Below are 24,847 nucleotides of genomic sequence, written 5' to 3'. Positions count from 1 at the left end.
TATTATTTCTTATTTACTTAAATGACCTTCCCAGTAACATAAAAACACACACCTGCGCCTGTTTGCAGAATATTGCGTTTTTTATGATCCCCTTCAGTATTGTAACGACGCAATCACCCTACAAAACGACCTTGACACCATAATTTCATGGTGCGAAAAATAGCATATGCCTCTAAACCTCACCCCACACGAAACTTACTGCATTAACTCGGTTGCAATATACCGCACGTGCACTCACAAATATCTGGGAGTTCATTTGACGTCATCACTATCATGGGTAAAACATATTGAAACTATTCGTTCAAAAGCTTCGCGGACATTGGGCTGCTTACGATGTACCTTGCGATCTTCATCTCCTGAGATGAAGAAACTCGCATATCTAACATACGTGCGACCGAACTTCGAATAAGCATCGTCCATGTGGCATCCTTCACAAGCTTATTCCGCCGATGATTTGGACGCCGTTCAAAACCGCGCAGCTCGTTTCATTACGTCGAAATATTCAAGACACCTCAGCGTGACCGCACTAAAGAAACTTCGTCACGCGCATCGCTCGTTTCACGTCGCCTAACTTCTCGTGTCTTCCTCCTTCACACTTTCTTTAACTTCAGCAGATCGAGAGACCCTCTCCTAAAACGCCCATTAAGAACACCATCTCCCCTGTCCCATACGCACCCTTTGATAACCATAAAATGCCGGACGACGGCGATGAGCAGCTTATTTGTCCCCCATGCCATAACACTTTGAAATACGCAACCAGATAATATTGTTTCGTGCAGATTACCGCAAAATATTTTGCGATAAACTAACCCGTTTTCAAAATACAAAAGACGCGTCCTAACAGCACGTTTTCATTATGCATGTGCTATGTTTTAACTCTGCTCGCAGAATTTATCGCCTGTAATGTATTTTTATGGTTTGTTATGCGTGTTCTTTTTGTTTATTTCTTTCTTTATTTCTTGTAATCAGTGTGCACCTTCATATTGTTTTGTAGTGGTGCGCACCTCATCTTCTAGCAGCGCCTCTATCATCTGCATGATCACACCATCATCATCAGTGGTGCTTGCCCGGTTGCGTGAGCAGCCCCACGACGAAGATCGAACGCGACCGAGCGATGAGGCAGCCGCATGTCTGCACCGCTCCCACTCCTGGCCAGGCCTACGTTCTCTCCAATAAAATGTAGGAGGCCACCGCACCCAACCGAGTCTGCCTTCCTACAGTTTCATTGCTCTGAAACCTCCAACTTCGATGTACGCCCCCCTTATGTAATGTATTCAGTCCCTTAAGGTTGAATAAATGAACTGAATAAATGAAAAGAAAGCCAAAACAACTTTGAGGAATCTGCAATGGAAAAACCTGAACAAGAGATTTCACCCCTCAGGAGGTGGTCATGACGGGATATCAGTGCAGCTAAAAGTACGCTTAGGCTTTTAAAGCATCATTGATCAGGGCACCAGATACAGTGAGTCAAATGAAGTGAATACATTGAAGCGGAAGCAGAAGCGGAAGGAAGCGGACGCATTGATTTCAAAGTAAAATAAGTTTAACGTATAAAGGTAGAGGCGACAACGCCACAATTCATTCAGGTCACTTACAACATCAGTGTTGTGTAGATGCGAATCGCGACATCTAAAATCTGAATTTGAGGCATATGCGGAAGAAAAGAAAATTCTGTGGCAACTGCTAAATGTGTTCATTCAGGACAGGCGCTTGAATAATAATGTTTTCGTAAAACGCAGTGCATTGAAACTTCAAAAGTACACACTTGACTGCGTGTATTGTTATTCGATACTAAAGGGACTTATAAGAATGTAAACAGGTGGTTTTTCTCCAGTGTGCTTAAACTCACGGGCTTAGATGACGAATAGGTAGAGGTCAATAAAGAAATTTTTAACGACAACAAATTCCCATTAGCTGGGAAGGGCGGAATGCCGATAGCAGGTCAACACCCCTAGTGGACCGAAACAGGGGTAGTCTCTGAGTAGAATACTTTTTGTGCTCTCAATGACAAGTTTACAAAAAAACTGGAACAAACTCAGTTAGGGCCGAACATTCACTGTGTAGAGATTGTCATAAAACTTTCGCTTGTGTCGTCCTTTTAGCATTGTCTTGGCTATACCTTTTTATTAAAAGAACTAGCTTATGCTATTCCTGTGTATGCTAATAACAATGCATATAAAAAGCACAAGCCAGGTAGCATTCAACGTACTAGCATAAAGCACCCGCGAGGTAAACAACAAAGACGTTGTGGGGTCACGCAACCGCCTTTATGGGAACTTAGAGCAATGTTTAGAAAATAGAAGACAAAAATTGTATTTGAATATTTTTTTACTTATTAGTCTTAAATATACGCGGAAACTTTTGAAATACGCTGCTTATATTGGCTGCGTTATCAGTTCCTGTTACCGCACCACTTTAGTTTCGGTTTGAAGTTGAAGTTGAAGTTGAAGTTTATTCATAAAAAGTAAACAGTTACAAAGGAAGTTTACAGACGAGGGTCCCGAAGTCATAGACTGCACTGGGATCCTCGATGATGAAGTACACAAAAAACGTTTCAGAAGCAGCAGTGGCAGCAAAAACAAGTGCAATAAAACATTAGTGAAGAAAACAAATAAGCAAGAACATGTAGTGTGAGGGGTGAAGCGGGCCAGCGAGGGCCCGAGACGCGACCAAGGCACTCGAAGGTAGAAAACTAACTTTATTAGCGAGGCAAGACGCCTCGAGGAGCCTCTCAAGCTACTACCGCCGGCCGCGCGCCGCACCCTCGCGCCCCTCGGCTTCGTGCTCGCTTTCAATGTCGCAGGCAGGTGTCGCCGTTGTCTGTGCGCTTGCGGCGCTGGCTTCTGATGTGTCGGGCAGGTGTCGCTAGTAGTCGGTGCGCTGGCTCACATCCGGCTCCTCTCTGTTGGACCAAGTCCCTTTGGTCACGGAAGTGGCACTGCTTGCTGCCTTCATTGCGAGAGGCAATAGTCCTTCAAGCGCTCGGGTAGGCGCCTTTGGCGCTGGGGTCGAGATGAGGGTACCGCCGGAGGCAGGATTGCAGGTCCAGGAGAGGCTGGCGGTTGAGATGGCTCCTTACTAACACTGCGAGAGGTGGAACATTCACACAGAGACACATTTTGGCTCTTTAGGATGTAGGGCTCGATATAAGGTGGCACATAGTGCTTGAGTTGAGACACGTGGACTACCCTGTCTTGGATCCGATCACGAGGCCCTTGACCAGATATGCGGCTAACGACAAACGTAACAGGCGTTTTCTGGTCAGTGATTTGATATACTCCCTTGAATTTGGGTGCCAACTTTCCAGTACCATCTGTTACAGGCTCTTGGCGGTGCACCCAAAAGAACTGGCCGACGTGAAAGGAGTGGTCCCTATGGGATTGATCATACGCTTCCTTTCGTTTCTCTTGGGCTTCCTCAGTATTGACTGCTGCAGTAGCCCGGTTCTGGGACAACGTTAGGAGGCGGTCTTGCAGTGTCCTTGCTGTGGCGGGACGGTGACGTTGATATGGAAGCTTGGGAACGTATCCGTAAAGTAGTTCAAATGGAGGGAAACAGCTGCTGGCAGTGTAGCTTGTGTTAATGAAAAAAGCAGCTTCTTCGAAGATTCAAAGGCTGCGCCATGATCACACATGCAGTCATCAGGGCAACCAAACCTAAAGAACACTGACTGCAAATGTGCTTATCACCTCTTTGGCTGCTGTTGAAGTCACAGCTGCTGGGATGATGAAGCGTGTGGCGAAGTCAATTACATTTAGAATGTACTTCGTTCCTGCAGCAGCTGGCATGGTGATGTGATCAATGGCAATTAAGGCAAAAGGGGTGTCGGACACTGGCATGAGGCCCATTTTGCCGACACTTTTAGACACTGGGCGGTTGGTGCTCTGGCAGATCTGACATGCTGTGACGTAGCGAGTCACTGAGGGTGCAACGTTTGGCCACCAGTAGCGTTCTCTCACTTTGGCCAGAGTACGGGTTACATCCATGTGGCCTCCACCATCATGAACAACTTCCAACATAGCTTGGCGCATCTTCGCTGGCACTAAGATGGTTTGCGCACCTGTGGTCCAATCGCTATGGTACAAGATGTCATCAATTACGGAAACGTCATGCTCTGGAGATTCTGAAGATGACAGGGAGCGACGAAGATCCTGGCACTCTTCGTCTTCTGCTTGCATAGCTGCTAGAGACTGTGGCTGGTGGAAAACTGCTGCAGATAGTCGTGACAGCATGTCAGCAACCACGTTTTGGCGACCAGGATGGTGCTGTAACGTGAATTCGAACTCTGTAAGATCCATCAACATGGTGGTGAAGGCCTGATGTTGGCTGTCAAGCACGCAACAGTCCAGTGGTCGGTTAACAGGCAAAATTTCTTGCCAAGTAAATAGTGGCGGAACTTAATAGTGACTGCCCAGTGAACACCAATACACTCCCACACGTTACTGTGCAACTTTTTCTCCTCAGCAGTCTGTGCACGACTCGCATATTGAATGACAGTTTCTTTGCGACGCTGCTTCTGTGAAAGCACAGCACCAATTGCTGTTCCAGAGGCATCAGTTGTGACAGTGGTTTGGGCGTCTGGATCGAAATGGCCGAGTACAGGTGCTGTTGTTAGTGCTGTGCGTATTCGTTGAAAAGCTTCATCGCAGTCACTGGTCCAGGCGAACTCTTCAGACCGAATGAGACTCTGCAAGGGGGCTGTGATCCTGGAGAAATTCTTCACAAAACGGCGATAGAAGTTGGCAGTCTGGAGCCATGACAAGACTGCTTTGCTGTTTGCAGGCTGTGGGATTTTCAGGATGGCGTCGGCTTTAGCAGGGTCAGGTTGCTTGCCGTTATTGCTCAGAATAAATCCCAGAAACTTGATGGACTCCAAACCAAACTTGCATTTATCAAGTGAAACCTTGAATCCACTGGTGTGGAGTAGACGAAGGACTTCATCAAGTAGTCTCGCAAACTCATTAAAAGTTGGTGCAAAGACCAGAACATCATCCAAGTAGACTCGCACACCACATTTTGAGCAATGTGGCTGTAAGGTGGCAAAAATTGACTGCATGGCATGCTGGAACGTGGCAGGCGCATTCTTCAGCCCGAATGGCATGCGGGTCCACATGAAGGTTCCCTGGTGGGTAACAAAAGCGGTTTTTGCTTGGTCTTCTTCACGAACACGAACCTGCCAGTACGCTAACTTTAGGTCCAGACAGGCAAAGTACTGTGAACCGGCCATGTCATCCATGATGTCATCGGCATGAGGAAGTGGCTGCACGACGCTCACGGTCATCTCATTTAGGGGCACATAGTTGACACAAAAGCGCTTCTTACTACCTCTGCTGACAACCACTGCGGGGAATGTCCAAGGTCCGAAGACTGGAAGAATGATGCCTTGCCAAAGGAGTGTGCTTGTTTGGGTCTCAAGAAAACGACGGTCTGCAGCCGAGTAGCGGTAGGGGGATCGACTGTATGGCACAGCGTCCGGGAGAAGGTGAATTGAGTGTTCAACACCCTCGTACAAACACAAGTCATCTTCTCCATGAGCGAACACTTCAGCGTGTTTTAAAATGATGCTCGTAATTTCCTGTTGTTGAGCTGCTGGCAAGTGGCCACCGAGTTGAGTAGCGGACAAGGATGGGTCAAGGCAAACCTCAACTGTTGGAGAAGCAGCTTGCTTGCATTCAGGAGAGGGGCTGTAGTTGTTGGGAACATCCTCTTGGCAAGATAGTGCTAACCACGGCGGCTCATCTGGTCCTGGGAGTGGCAAACACTGGAGTCCTGCTGAGCTGTGGTGTGCAGGCATATGGTGATTGAACAAGGACCCCTGGATCATAACAGCGTTCGACATCCTGGGCAACAGTCGTTCATGGCACCGAACAATCGTTCCTGTGGGTGCGTGGCGAATTTCAGTTGGCATGGGTGGCTGAAACACCAATTGTGCATGGCTTGCAGAAAACCAGTCTTCACCTAATATAAGTGGCACAGCATTATTATGAAGGGCGGCTGCTTCAACCAAGGCGGTGATAGGTCCGACAGAAACCTTCAAACATACTACTGTTTCTCCACTACTGTTTCTCCACTGACGACGACTAGAGGGTGTCTAGTCCAGGGCAAGAGGGGCAAAGAGCTGACCAGGCAGCGGGAAACAAGCGTCACTTTCGATCTACTGTCGGGAAATGTATCCACTTGACCAATCCCAGTAATTGTGGTGGTAACAAGGGCACACTGAACCAGTGATTCATCGAGGGTTTCCGAAGGGGTACTGTGGAGAGCTGGGGAAGAATGTGTACTAGACGTTGGAGCGGTAGCTCTAGATGGACACTTGGATGCGGGATGTCCTTTTTGGCGGCATTGGAAGCACACAGCTTCGGCCAAGTTCTGTCCAGGACGGTAGGCAGGAGCACCATGTTTAGCGGAGATGGTGTGGTATCGGAACTCTTGTTGGTGTGGTGGCAGGGCTGAAATTCGCTGTGGCCGACTCGTTCTGTCTGACACAGCCTGAGGATTCATGTACGCTGAGTTGCGGGAAGGCGACTGTAGGCTTGGAGTGGGTGGTGTGGCGTTTAGATACGCTGGGCGTGAAAATGGAATGGCCGAATGGCTCAGTGATTTGATCAAGCTGAGTGACAATGTCCATTAATGCTGCGACGGTCGCTGGGCGTTGTGCTGCTATAGTAGTGGCCAGGTTCGAGTCGGCAATGCCTTGAAGGGCGTACTCTATGCGCTGAGTGTCCGAGAGAGTGACTGGGCATCCAGAGATGAGCTTCAGCTTTGCCAGAGAGTAGTTGACAAGAATCTCTTCGTGTGCTTGCACGCGACAAGTAACTGCTTGTTGCCACTGCAGCAAGGTCTGCTTGGCGCTGAATTAATCTAGGAACGCTTGCCTGAACGTTTCCCACGTCGGGCATTGACGGCCAATTACGGCTTTCCAATCAGCGGCCGCTCCACGAAGTTTGCCCATGGCGACGGCGAGTAGTGTTGAAGGCTGCCACGAAGCTAGGTTTTGAGTTCGCTCCAACTCTTCAATCCAGTGGGATGCTGAAATGCCGCCGTCCCCACTGTAAGTAGGAAGCGATGCGGACAGGTCTGGAAGAGTTGTGACTTGAACAGGGACTGCAGCGCGTTGCGACACATGAAGGAGCTGCTGAAGTAAACCTGTCAGCAACTCGGTAGTTTGTGCTGCATCGGAGCTCGGCGGAGGCGGTGCTGTGTCAGGGCGCTGGGTGGACGCCGCGGAGTCTGGGGAAATGGGCGTGGCTGAGCGGTTTTCAGCGATGTCGCCGATAAGGCGGTTTATTACTTCTTCCTTGGGCCCGGTAGCGTCCAGATTTCGGCGAGCCAACTCTTCACGGAGATAATCTGCTGTAAAGCCTGCGAGGTCCTCTGGCGTAGCCTCGTTCCAATTCACGAGCGGCATGGCGGTACAAGGCAGCAAACTGGCTACGAGACGAGAGGGCGAGTAGGGCGAACGGTTTGGACACTGAAGGCAGGTTACTTCATCGGGCGGGCAGGCGCCAACACGACAGTCGGCGAAACACAGGGCGAAGCGCGAAATGGCTCCGGCGAAGTGGGCGGTAGCACCTGCACACGGAGGGAGCGCTGGGCGACGAAACTTCACGGGGGGTTGCTCCAGGCACGGTTCGGGGTCGACTGCGCCAGTTGTGAGGGGCGACGCGGGCCAGCAAGGGCCCGAGACGCGACCAAGGCACTCGAAGGCAGAAAACTAACTTTCTTAGCGAGGCAAGACGCCTCGAGGAGCCTCTCAAGCTACTACCACCGGCCGCGCGCCGCACCCTCGCTCCCCTCGCCTTCGTGCTCGCTTTCGATGTCGCAGGCAGGTGTCGCCGTAGTCTGTGCGCTTGCGGCACTGGCTTCTGATGTGTCGGGCAGGTGTCGCTAGTAGTCGGTGCGCTGGCTCACAGTAGTGCATGGTTTTCATATGAAATTTACTAAAATATTAAGCTATGTACATAAAAACGACATTCAAAAAACAAATTATCATTTCACACAATTAAATACTAACAGTTTACAAAAGTACACAAAAAACTACTGGGCAAACAAATGACGAAAGTCAAACCAGCACAACAAAGAAATTAGGAAACATATCAGGTTAGAAGAAGATTTTTTAGAGATTTTTAAAAGGCTGTTATAGAACGTGATGATGTAATAATAAGCGGTAGGCGGTTCCATAGAATAATGGCGGCAAAATGAAATTTTTGCTGGCCATAATTAGTTTTTACCTTAGGTAACAACAAGTTATTATTCAAGGCAAATCTAGTAGTGTTATGATTCACTAAAGTACCTACGTCAACAAGTTCAAAACATAATTGGTTGTTGAGTAGTTTGAAAAAATAAATACCTAAGTTATAATCACACAATGCTGTGACCGATAAAACAGAATTTTCGCGGAGTAGAGGTGATGCACTTGAATGGCGGAGGCTGCTAGTAATGATGCGGATAGCTTGATTGTGAATGTGCTGAATGGATGATAGGTGGGTGTGATATGTGTTACCCCAAGCAGTGATTCCATAGTTGATATGACTGTGCATGAAAGCGAAGTAAAGTGATAATAAAGCTTTTGTTGGAAAGAACGGTCGTGCCTTGAGCAATGCCCGGATGCCAAATGCCATTTTTTTCTGATATGATCGACGTGAGATGTGAACTTAAGGTTAGTGTCAAGAATTATACCAAGAAATTAGACGCAGTCGCATGATATGATCCGATTAGAGCCAAGTGTTAGTTCTGGCAACATACCTAACACTTTCTGGTGGCTTCTAAAGATCATAAGTTTAGTCTCAGTAGGATTAATAATTAAAATATTTCTGCAGCACCACTCAGTCACATCCGTTAAAGCAGCGTTTAATTTATCAGTTAGGGATACCATAGATGTGTCTGATAATGTTATTGTGGTATCGTCAGCATATAAAAGACAGTTGTATCGGTGTAAAAAGCTGGGTAAGTCATTGATATAAATATTAAACAATAAGGGACCGAGAATGGAACCCTGCGGGACACCTTGGTTAATAGTTTCACAGTCGGAGAACGAGACAGCTGCAGCTACCACGTATTGCCTATCAACCAAGTAATTTTTAATAGAGTAAGTGCTGGACCGGTTACACCATATGCTTCTAGTTTCATGAATAAAATTTTGGGATTGATGGTATCGAAAGCTTTTGTGAAGTCTAAGAATACTGAGCCAACATATTTACCACAATCAATTGATTTTTTAATAAAATCGGTTAAGGTTTGTGAAGCCAAGCTAGTGGAACTTCCCGCACGAAAACCGAATTGTGAATTATCTATTACGTTAAATTTTCTTAGATAGTTAGTTAAGCGTTTTACAAGTAACTTTTCGATGATCTTGCTCAAACTGGAAAGGATTGAAATTGGTCTATAGTTGTTAATTATCTCCTTGTTACCTTTCTGAAATACTGGAATAACCTTGGCCATCTTTAGGCTTTTAGGAAAAATGCCAGACTTAAAAATAGTATTAGTTATGACACTTATGGTTTCCGAGACGATATGAGCAACAAGTTTCAAATGACTCATCGAAATGTTATCCAAACCGGGGCTGGTATTTTTGAGGTTACAAATCGTTAAGTACACTTAATTGGCAGTAACGGGGTACAGGTAAAACGAGTGTGGGGAGCGGGGTAGGGAGTGCTGATCAGTAGTGGTAATGCTTGGGGTTGATAACGAGAAAAAGTTGCTGAAAGCATTAGCAACGTCGGATGGCTGAAGAAAGACAGTCCCGTGAAAGTTAATTTTGTAAAATTATTTCGCGAGGACACTGTATTTAAAAATTTACCGATTAATTTCCATTGTTTTTGGGGGTTATGACAATTATTCGTAAATTCGGTTTCATAATATTACCTTTTAGCAAGCTTAAGTAGATGACTGAGAGTATTAGTATATTTTTTATAACGTTGGGCTAAAGCAGTGTTAAAAGGTTGGCGTTTTGTTTTCCGGTAAAGGTTATCTTTTTTACGTGAACTGGTCAGTAAGGCATTCGTCATCCAAGGGTTGCATGCGTGTTTGAACTGTTTTTTACATTTAACAGTTGTTGTGCTCAACGATACAGCCTTCAAAAACAATGTACAGAATTCATCGAGAGCCTTCACAGGGTCAACAGCGGTATTAACACCAGACCAGTCAGTACTGAGGACGGTATCAGTAAATTTATGTTTAGAAAAAACAGAAGTAAAAAAGGGTTTATCAGGGAGTGAAGCTGAACGATCTAATGTAACAAAAATGGGATAATGGTCAGTTATGTCTGTGCACAATACACCAGATACTGGAGTCGGGGTTAGATTAGATAATGCATTATCTAGAAGTGTTTGAGATCCCCTAGGGCTGCATCTTGTGTATGTGTTAATCAGGGATTCGAGTCCATAGCCAGAGAAGCAATCAGTGTAGTCAGTATATACTTTAGCACTTGTATCGAGAAGGTTAATGTTTATGTCACCTAATATCAAAACGTTCTTATTTACGAATGATAGCTTGTTAAGAATTGTATCGACAGCATGAAAAAATTCAGGAACGGAAGATGACGGGGAACGATAGACTGAGCCAAGAACGAAATTTTTACTATTATGTGCAAGTAAAGGATCTTCTATTTCTAACCAAACAGCTTCGCAGTTGCTAATATTGAAAGATAGATCATGCCTGCGAGTGTAAACGACGGTGGGATCAAGGAAAATGGCAGCCCCTCTGTAGCTATCCGAGGGTCGATGACAGTATTCAGCCTGATAAGATGAAAATCCATGCAAGTTATTATCGCTGCCAGAAAGCCACGTTTCAGAAATGCATATTGCTGAGAAATGGTGGTCCAGGGACATGATAAAGTTATTGATATCATCATTATTTTTTCGTAAGCTTCGCGCGTTGAAGTGAATCAATGAAAAATTATTTTTCGGTGGAATATCATTAAAGTTGTCGGGAGATAACAGCGACATGGAAGTTTTGGGCACGCAGTTGCGCGGGGCAAGCGGCAAGAGATGAGATGAGCGATATTAGGTGAAAACGTGCAGGTCAGATTCGGATGAAATGCGATACGTCTTACTGTCGCTTGTCTTACGCGCCAAGATGTGGCAGTTGTCAGTCCACAAGAACTGCCAGCCCTTTTGCTTTTTGAGAACAAGTGCCTTGCCGAATAGCCTTTTGTTGTCAGCGGTGAGATGGTCATTTATGAACACTGGCGTTTTTAAGCTTTCCGGAAAACCAATCTGGTTGGCGCACAGACGAGCCTTCCTGGCTTTGCGCAAGAAATCATTCTTCTTTTCGCGACAAAGAAAGCGGGCAATTATATTTTTGTCACCAGATTTCGCGGGAACGCCGTGCACGATGTCTAGGTCGGATGGCGCAACAGGACACTCAGAGACCTCCCCTATCAGCTTAACGATCGCCGCACAGTCCTCCCCCTGGGTAGAGGGAACACCTCTAATCTCTACATTGTTGCTTCGGGAGTACTGTTCTCGGTCGGCAACTTTCTTTTCTAGTTCGTTGTTACGCAATACAAGTGCTTTGTTTGTGGAAATGAGCTCGACCTGTTTCTCCTTCATCTCATCAAAGAGGTCGCCCATAAGCTGAACACTTTCAGCCAAGGAGGCCTGCTCACCCAGCCCTTGTTCGCTACGCTTTTCGTAAATTTTTGTTGTCAGTTCAAGCACTAATGCATCTACGTTCCCCTTGAGTAGAGCCTCGATCAACTCAATCCTTTTTGCGAGTTCCACATTCGTCGGCATCATTCAGCACAGAGCAAGTACGGCAAAACAGAGATCTGGGCAGCAGCTGCGGCGTAAGCAAACAATAAAGAGACCTCTGAACCTTAAATTTCGTGAAACCAACCTGGATTGCAGAGCGCGAGAATTAGATGTGTGGACTGGTCGCCGCAACCACCGCTGCCAGAGTGGGACAGAGCGCCTTCCAGGGAGCTTTTATGGCGGGGCCAACAGTAGTTCGCGCCGCCGCAGGGAGCTGCGTCGAAGACGAGGTTGGCGACGGCGATACGCAGTGGTGTGGCCACACGTGGAAGTTAGCCACGCACGGCGATGCAACTGCGCTGATATGGCAGGAGACGAAGCAGGGTCACACCAGGGCAGGGCAGGGACGCAAACCTGAATTGCAGAGCGCGAGAATTAGATGCGTGGACTGGTCGCCGCAACCACCGCTGCCAGAGTCAGGACCATTCGGAACCAGAGTCAGAACCATTCGCGAGCTATTATGAATTTTATATATGTGTTGAACTCAAATAAGCAGAGGATATTTTCTGCCGAACATTTTCATATGTTTGGTGGTTCTCAATACGTAACAAGAAAAAAATGGCATTTTATAAAACAAAAACGTCTTTTCAACGGTGGTTAAAGGAACCACTCAGGAACTAGAGGTGAGATCCAGCCTGTAGGGGTGACTAAAGGGAGAGTAGAAGGATCGAAAAAAAGAGCACACAGAATAAAGTAGCACATTCGAGCTAGCCTGTTTAACGCTCAAGCGTGAATTGGGGCATGCCTGCAATAACAGGCTCAAATTAAAGAAGTAGAGAAACATCAATACATTAGGTGTTTTCGTGGGGTGATACAAGCCATTTTTTCCTACAAGGAATATCGCTCAATCAATCAATCAATCAATCAATCAATCAATCAATCAATCAATCAATCAATCAATCAATCAATCAATCAGGTGAGTGAGCAAACAAACAAACAATAAATTAATAATTTAATCAATCAATGACAAATCAAGAGTGAGATAGCAAGGTTAAAGTGACCGGTTTTTTTCGTGGTCTCATAGTCCTGTCGGTCGGCAGCGTGCCGATACATGCACCGCGCGGATGATTGCCCGGAGGCGGCGTCGGTTTTATGTGATATGGGTGCCGACAGCTCGCCAACATTGTGTAGGCCGACAAAGTCGGCCGATGGCCCTGCTGGTGGGGCCATGCCTATTGGTATGAGTTGGTGCTTTTTATTGTTAATAATAAAAACAAGTAATGTAACATAAAAATGTCCCCCGGAAATACATAGCAGCTATTACGAACGATGTATTGAATACGACAAAAATTGGATCGGTTCATCGTGCTCCACAGGGTTAATGATATTTTAGTGAGATATATAATATAAAGCTTTAAAGCTCATCTGTTTTGTATCAACACAAGTTATCACAGTACTAAGAATTTGTTCCCAACCACTATCCGTTGAAGTGGTGAAATAGCTAACCTATTAAAATTGCCCACAGCCTGCTTACTTTGGTACAGGCTGTGTTGTAATTTTCTGTGGTAGATTCGAAGTGTTTTTCGATCAGTGCATGTTACTAGGGTAGCAAAGCCGACATTAGGCGGATTGGTACTTAGCAGCTTTCCGTAAGCATTTATTCCACAATTAGCATTAGAGAGTTTCTGCCCTTTTTTTAATTCACGTAGCTGTGTCCTACTGATAAGGTATTATGGTCTATAAAATTTACCATTTCAATGAATATATTTTACTGTGGTTAGATTTTTCCCATTTATTTTTGTCTTTTACTCTAGCGTCATCTTGTTTTTTCTTAATTTTGTTGGTTTTGCGTGTATGTCTGCATCGGTCGGTCCATTGGCTTGCTTATTTTAGATTTCAGCTATAATTTTCAATAAGTTATTTGAACTTTTCCAGTCATTTCATCTTCCGTTTTTTGAAATAAGTATGTTTTTGGGTTTTTATAACGTTTATTTTTTTGCATTTCTTCTACAATGTTGCGAATACATAAGTTATGTGCACAGGTTACTTGGCGAGCAAGCCCCGAACTGAATCCAAAACACTGGACGTTTTTTACAAACACCCAGCGTTCCAGCGGAGTTCTCAGTTTTGTGCCTTTACATCTGCTAGAGCTAAACTCGGCTTGCCACAAGGGCCACGCCTAAAGCAAAAGAACTATACCTGGTGCGATACATCGTTGACTTTCTCAAAATCAAAGCTATGTCAAACTCTTTGTCCAAATATCAAGAAAATATAGAAGAGAATTGGATGGCCTAGCGTCACACAAGTCGAGGAAAATGGTGTGAATGAAATAATTTTATTACTCTTTCGTTGTTTCTGAAATATGTGGTCAGTGTAGTTTTCCGGGAGTTTTTAGTTTTTAAGCAGCCACCGGCGTAATGACTGTTGCAAGCCTCACGCTTGTGAGGAAATGTTTATCGGAGGTTTTTACTAGGCTGTTTTTTCTGTCGACACTAACATCAGCTTAGTATTCCTCGTAACCAGCAAATACACCTACAAAGACCATTCCTACGTCCCCTTGCAGAGCCGCCCATAATCGACTTCCCAACCAGATACGTACTGTAGTGAGAAATTTTGATACGAACAACGGAGCGTGTGGATTTCAGTATATGCCGCGCATCCTGACGACGGGCTGCGTATGCGTAATGCGAACAAATTACGAATGCTCGTGACCAACATTGATATGGAAAGACCATGGTATTTCCATCGTCCCTTGGGCGTTCAGCACGGCGTAAAAGTAAAGGAACATAGCTGCCTGTGCCGTTTTCACTATCGCAGCACCAAAGTTAGATAACACTTGTGTGAGCAGGCGCCGAACGCGGCGGGCAGACAAACCAAAACGCTCACACGCCGAACGACGGTGTTTCCATATCAACGTTGGACACTAACTTTCGTCACTTCTCCGTACTGCGCGTGCGCGGCCCGTCGCCAAGATTCGCGTCATGTACTGAAACCACGAGCTCCGTTGTTGCCCGTTTCAATTTATCACAATAGTACGGGTTCCCATCATATGAAACATTTGTGAATCTGAGATGAACAATGATATTTAAACCAAAAGGTAGCACGCACTTAGGGGTCAATTTTGCAAACACGTGATGAACAAAAAGAAGACAGTTTCACGCGATGCGTTTTAATATTCTTTTAGCCACTGTAAGGCTCAGCACCAACATTTGAGTTGTGTGGGCGTCTTCTATACCAGTATTGAACTTAACGGGAAGTAACGTATCAGGTCGAGAAAAAGTCTTCCTGCTAACATCTTCGAGAATGTCTACTTCCATAGTTTTACGTTCGGAGCTGACCCCTTTAACCCTGGCAACAGGATGTTACTGTTTAAAATACGTTGCCCAGAAAGAAAAAATCAGTCAGCGGATCACTAATGTCGCAATGCCTTAACGTAAATTCGTCTATTATAAATTGAAACAGACCTATGTTTAAGCCCCGGAGGTGGCTTACGTGAGAAGAGTAGGCTTTGTTGTAAAGTATGAACAAAACCCAATACCTCTCTGTAATAAAACCCCTACTCAGAGCTTTGTTGCTAAGAGTGTTTTATATTCCGTTCGAAATCCACAAGTAAGTGAAAACTTTCACTACTTTTTTATGTTTGCCTAAATAAGAGATATTGTTTATCTTTTTTTCAGGCGCTGAATACAGATGAGAAACTTTGGATGATCTTGCGAAGTTACCACGTTTCTTCAGACGGGATACAACGTCGTTGCGTCAATAATAAACGAATATCTCTGACACGGGAAGCTTATCAGTTTTACCACAGTTTCTTGGTTAATGAAAAGCCGTAAGTCTTCTAGAAGATGGTGTTTTCCTTGTTGAATTTTTGACATTTCTCTCAAAATAGACAGTGTTTGGAGTAGTTGCAAAGAAACCGCTACTTAAAGAAAATTGAGGTGTGCTTCATGCCTCAATAATTGCAACTTTCGCAAGATACTTTGATTTAAACATGTACTCTTTAGGAACAAAAACATATTTAGAAGTTTCTGTTTGAAACTATGATTTTATTTTAATAAGCGCATGTTTGAAGTTGGAAAAGTAGGTTGCTTCGCTAACTTCACGTTCTGTAGAGAAGCCTATGGGTTTTGACTTGTAAGAAACTGAGAACAAATGAATATAATAGAACGCCGGGGGTACTTATACAAAGATACACACGTACAAACCTACTTTTCAAGCAGTATATGATGCAGTAGAAGGTGGCGTTAGTCTCACCCAAAGAAGAACGATTATTACAGTACTCCTGCTGAGCCCTAGATGTCTCAATCCTATTTTTGGCACACGCAACAGTACTTTAGACATACTTCAAATGGAATAATGAAAGTTACTGAAGTGTATATTTAGTGATTTCTCGCCGGTTTTTTCGAAGATTAAGATATCGGTTATGTTTGTTGACCTCCTTTCTTGATACAAGAATCAATAATTGATCATATTGACTTGTTACCACTAAATTGAATTCGGTCCTCATATTATTCCATCTGTAAGTATAAGAAAATGCATGTTGTATTAGTGCTTGTGAACAGTTATGATGTTAATGAAGGTCTATTTTTTGCATTTTGGAACGACTTTAATTGCTGCATTTGCGAATAGCAATTTTATAGCGAAAGCATTTTGAGACAGCCGACAAAGCGTGAGGAAAATTACGGAACGTTACCATATGTTCGACGTTGTTTGTGAGTATTAGGTTTGCACAACACATTTCATTTGGTGTGAGACTGGGTGGAAGGGCATCATAGTTGGGAATCTAACCGATATACTTGGAGATAGTTTGAAGTATTATATTTAATATTCTTAGTCAGAACTAAACCTCAGACTCTCTGCATTCTCATTCCATAGTGCATCGAGAAGTCCATGCTTGGATTTTAACTGAAATCGGCATCGCAGATCACGACTGTGCGTTATTTTCAATACGAAGATTGCAGTGTTTTTCTTTGTGTAGCCAACATACTAATGATGATTGCATGCGAGTGTTTGTCAAAAATGTTTGGTATCGTGAATGCATGCAAATGCTTTCAAAGAGGCAGAAACGTACACCACATCTATTAATATTGCAAGACGTGAGCTTGAGTTTATGCCGTCGAGTAACAAATAACCTTTATGCTAGAGTAGCAATCAATTAGCGCAACCTTGATGGTACAAACTTGTACTGCAGGCGTATTGTAGAAATAAGAGAATCTTATCATTTCCCTGCAAATGTGGTCGAAAGAAATTAGACTTCTTTCACCCCTGCCCCGTAATTAAACCTGTTACCCGACCCTAACCTAACATTTTTATCTCCCAACAGCTGTACGTAGAACAACCTGCATATGGTAATAGAGCCCTAATCAATGCTGGCCTTTACTTTTCACATGATGCTTTCTTATGAATTATTTTTCTGTCATTCATGCCTATTAAATTACAGTATTTTAGCCTGGGGAAACATATTATTGTCATGCTGCATCAACACAACATATTCAAAATCAAGACATTCGCATTATCACTAGGAGCCATCTTCAATCTAACACCCAAGAGTCTTTGCGCCATTATAACATGTCATCGGTTGAGAGGTTGTTTCAATATAATCTAGGCTTTATATTTTTCAAATCCTTGTGTTTCCAATAGTCTTTTCATTTTATTACCCACACTTAGCAAACCACAAGAGCTCAAGATTTGCATCTAATAGAAACCTTTTACTCCAACTTGAACAAACTAATTACTGCAACACGATACCAACTTTCTCTGCAATATCAAATAGGTCATATTTTAACACTTCCTGTAAAATTATTTACGTGCGTTTCGTCGTTTAAGTTCTCTAGAAAACACCATCTTTTGTGCGGTAGTTGGTATTTTCACACTTTTTGCTTGTTTATGCCTAATAAGAAGTGGACATGCCGATTTTGCTTCGTCAGTGCGAACTTTAATATGTTTTTGATATTTACTTGATGAGAATTCACCTCTTTTTATTTTTTGGAGTGTCTGGTATTGTGGCACTGTTGCTGCCTATATATTTTTGTAATTATTGCCACTGTATAAAGTCACAGATGGTCCCAATACAGTCAGTGACTTTGGGACACTTCTCTGTAGTGTTTATTATGTACTCTTATTATGCGCTTCAGTCCATCTTATTCTTCTTCTTCTTCTTCTTATCATCTTTCCCGCTCAGCCCTCATGTTCTTTTACGGCAGTTTCTTACAACCCAAAATAACACGATAAACATTTTCTCAAGTCAATAATATTTTACCGCGTTCAACAGCTCGCACGCGACCTACAATGGCCTGCTCTTACTTTTAGCCGTCTTGGAATGCCGCCGTGAGGGCTTTTGCCGCGTGGGATCGCTTTTTGTCTTTGTGGGTAAGAACATTTTCTCCAGGGGTATTGCTTCACTCGCTATCGCAAAAATCAAGCAGCCATGACTTTTAAATTACAAGATAACTGCACACATCACGTATGTCTTGAAGGTGTGCCTCACATATGCCCAATGTTTATTTTTTGATGAAATATGTTGACAAGCATGAATATTGGCAACAGATTTACTACGTTGCAACTGTTTTGCCTATATCTAGTCTCGTTCAACAATTTCGGCCGGGCGGCTAAATGAAGGATCCAGAGGCAGACAGGGAGACAGACAGACAGACAGACAGACAGACAGACAGACAGACAGACAGACAGACAGACAGACAGACAGACAGACAGACAGACCGATCGACCGACAGACCGATCGACCGACAGACAGACAGACAGACAGACAGACAGACAGACAGACGCATACACATACATACACGCACTAATTATCGCGTTTGACAAGCCAAGAAAACTATCGGTTTTAAAACATGAAAACGACAGGAACATTGTATGTGATGTGGAGTTCACAAATTTAGCTGTCAATATTTTACCGTATAGACTACATTGGGAAAAAGCGTGTTCCCCGGTTTTTAAGGAACAATATGTGATTCCTAAAAGAAACAATGTCCGTAGACAATCAAGGCGTTTTGACTGGTGCTCCCTAATTTTTGTCAAGCATGCAAGTTAATATAAAGCAGTGGTAGAAAATGTTAGGACCATACTTCCTTTGAAAATACTGAATAGCGATGTTTTAAAGGGGCTTTTATTGGGTTTATATCAAGGTTAAGTCTGGTCGCTAGGTTATAATGAGGTTGCAGCAAACTAGTAATACCCCTGCGCGGCCTTATTGCTCATGTCTAGGCAGTGAATATACAGGATACCCAGGTACCTAACTACTGATACAAATTGTGCAATGCTAAGTAGCCGTAGAGGGTGCCTAAGTTGTGAGCGGTAATTGTACATTCGTTACTGACGTAGGCTATATGTGGCTGATACTTTACTTGTGGATGCTTTTTACATATTCCTAACTGACGCATTTGAGATGTCAGTGATAATTCAGCTTCTCACTATAGACGAACAGTTATTAAAAGTACCTAACTTTCCTCTCTTTATTTTCATTTGGTTACGGTCTCCCCTTGATGTCCTTTTTCAAGCGGCCCTTACGTAAAACAGTGGATGTGAGGGTGTTCTTATCCGAAAACGCTTTTTGCTTTGTGGAAACGTTTCAAGCTCACAGACACTCTTCGGCCCTAAAAAATACTTTTACTGTTCGCTTCACACGCGCAGGTAAATATTTACAAGGGTAGTACTTAGGTCTTACGAGGATCGTTTGCGAAAACATTGCGCTAGCTTTTCTCAGCGTCACTTATGTAAGAGTTGCGTACACCATAGTTGGTACACAACACGTGGATCCAAGATCCCAGCATTACGCTGTTTTTTCAGCACCTTTCCCCGCTTCTGCGTAGGCCTTTTTGAGTACATGAGTGATTTAATGCACTTATTCCGTCGTCAAACTGCCGCCGCACTCAACGCAGAAGCTAATTCTATCACGAGACCTAAATCCCTGTTGACACTTCCATCATAAAATTCCCGTCTGGGTGCCCTTTTGCTTAATTGAAAACGTGGGGAATTTTGGGGCCATTCACTGCTCACACGTTCGCGTTTTCGCCTCATCGTGTTGGTGTATCTCAAAAATTGCCTAAGAGATTAGTCCTGTTGGTGGCGAAAACACTGAAATGCAAGGAAAAGGAATTTTCAATTTCTTGTAAGAAATACCAACGGGAAATTTCTAAACTGCATATATGCTCTGCATAACAAGACGCTATGCCATGTTTTAGGTCAGTTTCTAACCACACAGAGCTGAGAAAGCGAGAGGAAGCAGTTGCCATAGCCTATTCACCTTAGTCCAAATCACGACACGCTTTATGGGTAACGACCTTCCCGTTCTCACCGATTCCGCGTTCCGAATTTGTTATTGCTTGTTTGGTTCTTTTTATTTACCTGACGCAACTTCACCGTCTGGCGCAGAATGAAATCGCTATTTCTCCTCTGTTTATTTTATTTATTCGCCATTTAATTTAATCGTCAATTTTAGTCTTGCCACCGTCATTATTTCGTCTTTCTATCGGTCCGTTGGGCTCAGTCTTTGCCTATTCACGCTGGAAGAAGTGCACACCTTGTTTGTGATCGGCGTATGGTTATACTAAAGTTTTTAACGTGACGATGCTACTTGGCTGTGCTGGCAAAAGCGCATAGCCGGCTGGTGTGCACAGAATGAGGGCCCGCCCAGATATCATCCGCCAAAAACTGTCCACAGCTGCTTGCGTTTTCTTAATGCGTTCCATGGCATTCCACAAAATTGATAGTGTGCGTAGATCCGAAAGAATAAAACAAAAAGAATTATCCAGCGCGTTTTTTCTATAGCTTGCAGCAGGAAAACAACAGCAAGAAGAACTTTTCACGCAGTTTCATACAGCGCATCAACAGAAAAAGGAAAAATAGGAAGAAGCAATTGGTGCGCAGTAAATTTTTATTGGCTTACGACGCGTAGGACGAGTAAAAGAAAAAAAAATAGGCTCCAGTCCACGCTGTTAGGGTGGTTGGATAGCAAAGCTTTAAACGACACGCACAACAATTGCCCATGCCGCGTAACTATTCACAAACGTGGCTCTACAAATGCTGAAACCAGAGATTCTGCCAGCCGTTACCTAGAATTTGAGGGGGCGGCATCCCGAATGCAGCAGCAGCGATGGCCACGGCCAGGCTATAGTGGCGGCCGCCGCCGCTGTAGTCCTGCAGTAAGTCGGGAGAGATAAAATGCAGAGGAGCGTCTTTCGAAAGGTGGGACACGGAACCTTGCCATCCTGATGTGCTAGCTTGGGGCTATACTACCGCGTGACACAAGCGCAGACACCGAAGCAATTAGGCATGTGAACTTAGTGATTCCCATATATAACGATTTGAAATGGTTATTTTAGTAGGTTTGAGAACTGCGAGAAAGCTGAGGGAACTTTCAAAATTCCTATTTTGAAGCACCTGTTGCAACTTTCGCCTTTTGTAATACCTCTTAAACACAACTAAATTGGAAATCACGAATTTAGAAAACGGAGCTCCGTTCGTGGCAAGCAGTGCGCAAAAGGTAGCGTTTCTCATGCGGCCAGATGTCTGGAAGGTGTTTGTACACTTTGTTTTCCCGCCCTGCAAACCAATCCTTAACATATCTTTGCCGTACGACCACTTAGTTCCGTCGGGTGCGGGTTACCCTCGAGGTGATGTGGAACAAGTTAATCAACTCGTGCGAAGGTATCACGCAAGCTGGACGCGAAGCTGCACCACAACAGGCCCAAAACAACCGCCGCTGAGTAGACGAAAAGATCGTACCGCCGACGCCACCACCGCCGCTGCGAGCATGCAGCTGCGCGCAGGAGCGCTCGCCAATAGCGCCCTATCGCCGCACCATGTACCCTGTGCTCTGGAAGGAAAAACCACCCTTCTCTTCCCCATACGTGTTCGGAGTTTTTTGTCCCGCACGCCACAAAGGAATCGTTTGCTGGTAGTGGTAAAAAGCTTTACTTTAAATAACGTCCATTACTTAGGACAGCGCAAGGCAGTGTCAGCGAGGCCGAGAACAAAGCTGTCAGGAGAGGTGAGAAAAGTCAAGGATATAAGGCACGTGCGTAACCTTCCGTTCTGTGTCGGCTTTGTGGCTCAGTTGGTAGAGCACCGTGCACCTTGCGTTCCGCCCGCAGAGTCGTAGGATCGAAACCTGGCGCCAAACATCCCCCTCGCGAGGGGCACGATCAAATGCACAGCATTTCTGCGGGGGGGCGCGGCTGCAAGTCGTATGGATTACGTATTGGTTGTTGTTGTTGTAATTGTTGTCTTCCAGCGTAGACATTGTCGATGAAGTCGATGGTGAAACGTGCCGTGAACCCCCTGCCGCGGCTATGACGCAACGTGGAGCGGCTATGACGCAACGTGGTGCGGCTATGACGCAACACCATCTAACACAATCCACTTTAATCCAATCCAATCCAAATCCAAGCCAATCCAAGCCAATCCAAGCCAATTCAATCGAATCCAATCCAATGCCCCTCGCGAGAGAGTGTTTTAGCGCCGAAATCGCCACCACGCGAACGCGTGATGCTGACGTCACGATCACGCCACAGATGTTAGCGACCTCAGCGCGCGCGAACGACATATGTGGTTTAAGCGCGAACCGACCGCGGCGAGAGAGCGCGATGCGAGCGCCCCACCTGTTCTTGCACGCGAACCTAACGCGGCGAGAGAGGGTGTTGCGCACGTCCCCACCTGTTGTGCGCCCGAACCGAACGCGGCGAGAGAGGGCGTTGCGAGTGGAGAGAAGGCAAGGAGGACGCGGGGGAGAGGGCGCACCTCTGGCCGACGGTTGAATGAGTCAAGGATATAAGGCACGTTCGTAACCTTCCGTTCTGTGTCGGCTTTGTGGTTCAGTTGGTAGAGTACCGTGCACCTTGCGTTCCGCCCGCAGAGTCGTAGGATCGAAACCTGGCGCCGGCAAGTATTATTTTTTTATATAGTGTAGGGGGAGCGATGCGGACGCGGACTACGGACGCCAACGCGGGTGACATCGTGAGTTACTGAAATGCTCTGCATTTAAAATAATCTAGCGTGCGTCGGAAATTTCCCACGCAGTTTTGGCATACAGATTCTGAGGCAGTAAAGGAGCAGCATGAATAGTAATTCTCTAAAACGTACCTTCAGTGAGTGTGATGCAGAGGTAGTAGGTTAAAACAATGTCGACAATTGGGATAGTAGGTACACATTCATCATGATGGGACAGCAGGAACTTAACGGGGAGATACACGGACGCAACACGAGCTCTCGTGTTGCGTCCTTCTCTCGTCCCGTTAAGATTGCGGTGTTCCATTATAATGATTGTAGGTTATAGTCGACTTAGGCAAGGCTCGGCGACAAAGCTAGCCCAAGAAACGCGCTCGCGAAAGAATGCGCTGAAAGATCCCGCAATATTTTTGCGTCGTACTTTCAGTGAACATATCAGTAAACAGTGTACAGTGAACATGGCATTTGTTGCGAGCATGCTAAGCAATCTGCGAGGCGCACGGTAAATGCAATTTTTCCCGAGGTACTGATCGCTTAGGTACGGGGGCCGTGGCTCAAAACGGTATCCTGATGAAAACTTGGTTCTCACCACAAGCATTCACCAGGAACGGCGGCCTTACACAACTTTGCCATGGTCCTGTTTTTAAGCCCCCCCGACGGAGCTCCTACAATCGTTGCGCTCCAGTTATAGTGAAAACGCAGGAGCTCCGCTGAAATTGTTGCCGTCAATTAGTGCTCCCTTTAATTACAGCGCTTCCACACACATAATGGCGCTGTTTGGGTGCTTATACAATTTTCCGGCCTCCAGCCTACACCCGGGCATAGACGGGCTTCGCTTCAAAACAAAGGTGCTCGTCGTAAAGCAAAGTCGACAAACTTTCCATATGTTTAAATGAACAAAAACGTTTTAAAATAAAATAAAAAGACGCTAGTGGAGCTGGTGCATATGCTGGCAGTGTTGTTTACGTGTGTACATCGGCGTTTGCAAATATAGCTAAGAAACAGGGCCACACTTAACCGGGAATTATCACCCGTGGCCAGTATTATAGGTTGTCATCGATACATTCGGCATTCATTGGTACGACAGCTACATTTTATGTAAGCAGTTGCAGGCCCTACTGCGTTCGAAGCGAAGCACGCGAGTTTGTGGATTAAATTTAGCCCCACCTGAAGGAGCCCGCTTTCCCTACCGGGGAATTTTCGGGCACGCTGTTGTCCATGGCCGATGGCAGCAATGGGCAGGTCGCTATTCATATAGCCGGACATGGCCCAACTATAAAGCAATTTCTAACCAAATTGAACTGACCTCTTGGTCAAGAAGCGAGGATAATTTCTTTTTATTCAGTGGGACTACTTTACAGGCAACCATTACATGCGTGCTTCGCCCCAAACTACTGCGTCATCGCAAGTTGCCGGTGCAACAGCTGTGCTTGTTGTTCGGAGTAATAGCTGTTGTTAGCGGGAACGAATATGGCGACTATTTTTTACTGACATCTAAAATAACTAGAGAGTAGATATCTGACACATACAAAATCACTGTGAAATTTATCTCAGGACCACTTTAAGAAATGTGCCCGGAAGCACATAGAAACTTGTGGCGTTATTAGGTCTCTCCGTGTATATGTGAATAGCTATATACCCTGTTCGTCTTTTTTTCGCAGCAGGAAGCACGTGCCTCCACAAAAATGTCAAAGTGCAAACCGTTCTCATTTTGTTGTTGCCCTACTATTTGAACCTTTTTAAAGCAAAGCTTTATACCTCGAGCCCCCAAGGGTTCTTTCGCGACCGTTGGTGTGAACAAAAAACTCCCGCGAAGAATCAAAAGAATTTACTGGCACCGCCAGGAATCGAACCTGGAACTACTAGCGTAACAAAGCGGGATCCCGTTGTCATACCGATTGACCTAGGTGCTTTTATTTCTTTATTGCCGGTCTTCGACATTATATAACAAAGGGCACACAAACGATGTACAGAATCACACGTTCAGCTACCAGCCTGACTTATGCTGGCATTGTCGCTTAAAATTCCTTCAGTGCCATCAGGGGTTCTACCCTTGACAGCCACTCAGGAAGACACTCCTTTGACTTTTGCACTTCTACGAATTGCGTGACACTCTCTATAAAGTACTGTCTTGTCGGCCTCGCGTCCACGTCCCCGTGGATCCACGCCATGGGCGACCGCCAAATGCTATG

General features: G+C 45.0%; 1 long non-coding RNA gene across 1 annotated transcript in view; it reads left to right on the top strand.

Annotated features, from left to right (window-relative positions):
* LOC144165661 (uncharacterized) overlaps positions 1-24,847 on the top strand; it is a 170,798-nt gene that overhangs the window by 45,916 nt on the left and 100,035 nt on the right. The window contains exon 2 of the long non-coding RNA XR_013321472.1: positions 15,371-15,522. This is a non-coding gene — a long non-coding RNA (uncharacterized LOC144165661). The remainder of the gene's footprint in view (positions 1-15,370; positions 15,523-24,847) is intronic.

The sequence above is a fragment of the Haemaphysalis longicornis genome, unplaced genomic scaffold, assembly GCF_048455015.1.
Source record: "Haemaphysalis longicornis isolate Haplotype H1 unplaced genomic scaffold, Haemaphysalis longicornis Haplotype H1 scaffold_141, whole genome shotgun sequence".
NCBI classification, from domain to species: Eukaryota; Metazoa; Arthropoda; class Arachnida; order Ixodida; family Ixodidae; genus Haemaphysalis; species Haemaphysalis longicornis.
The sequence above is the reverse complement of the archived record's forward strand: the minus strand, read 5'-3'. Positions and strand labels throughout refer to the sequence as shown.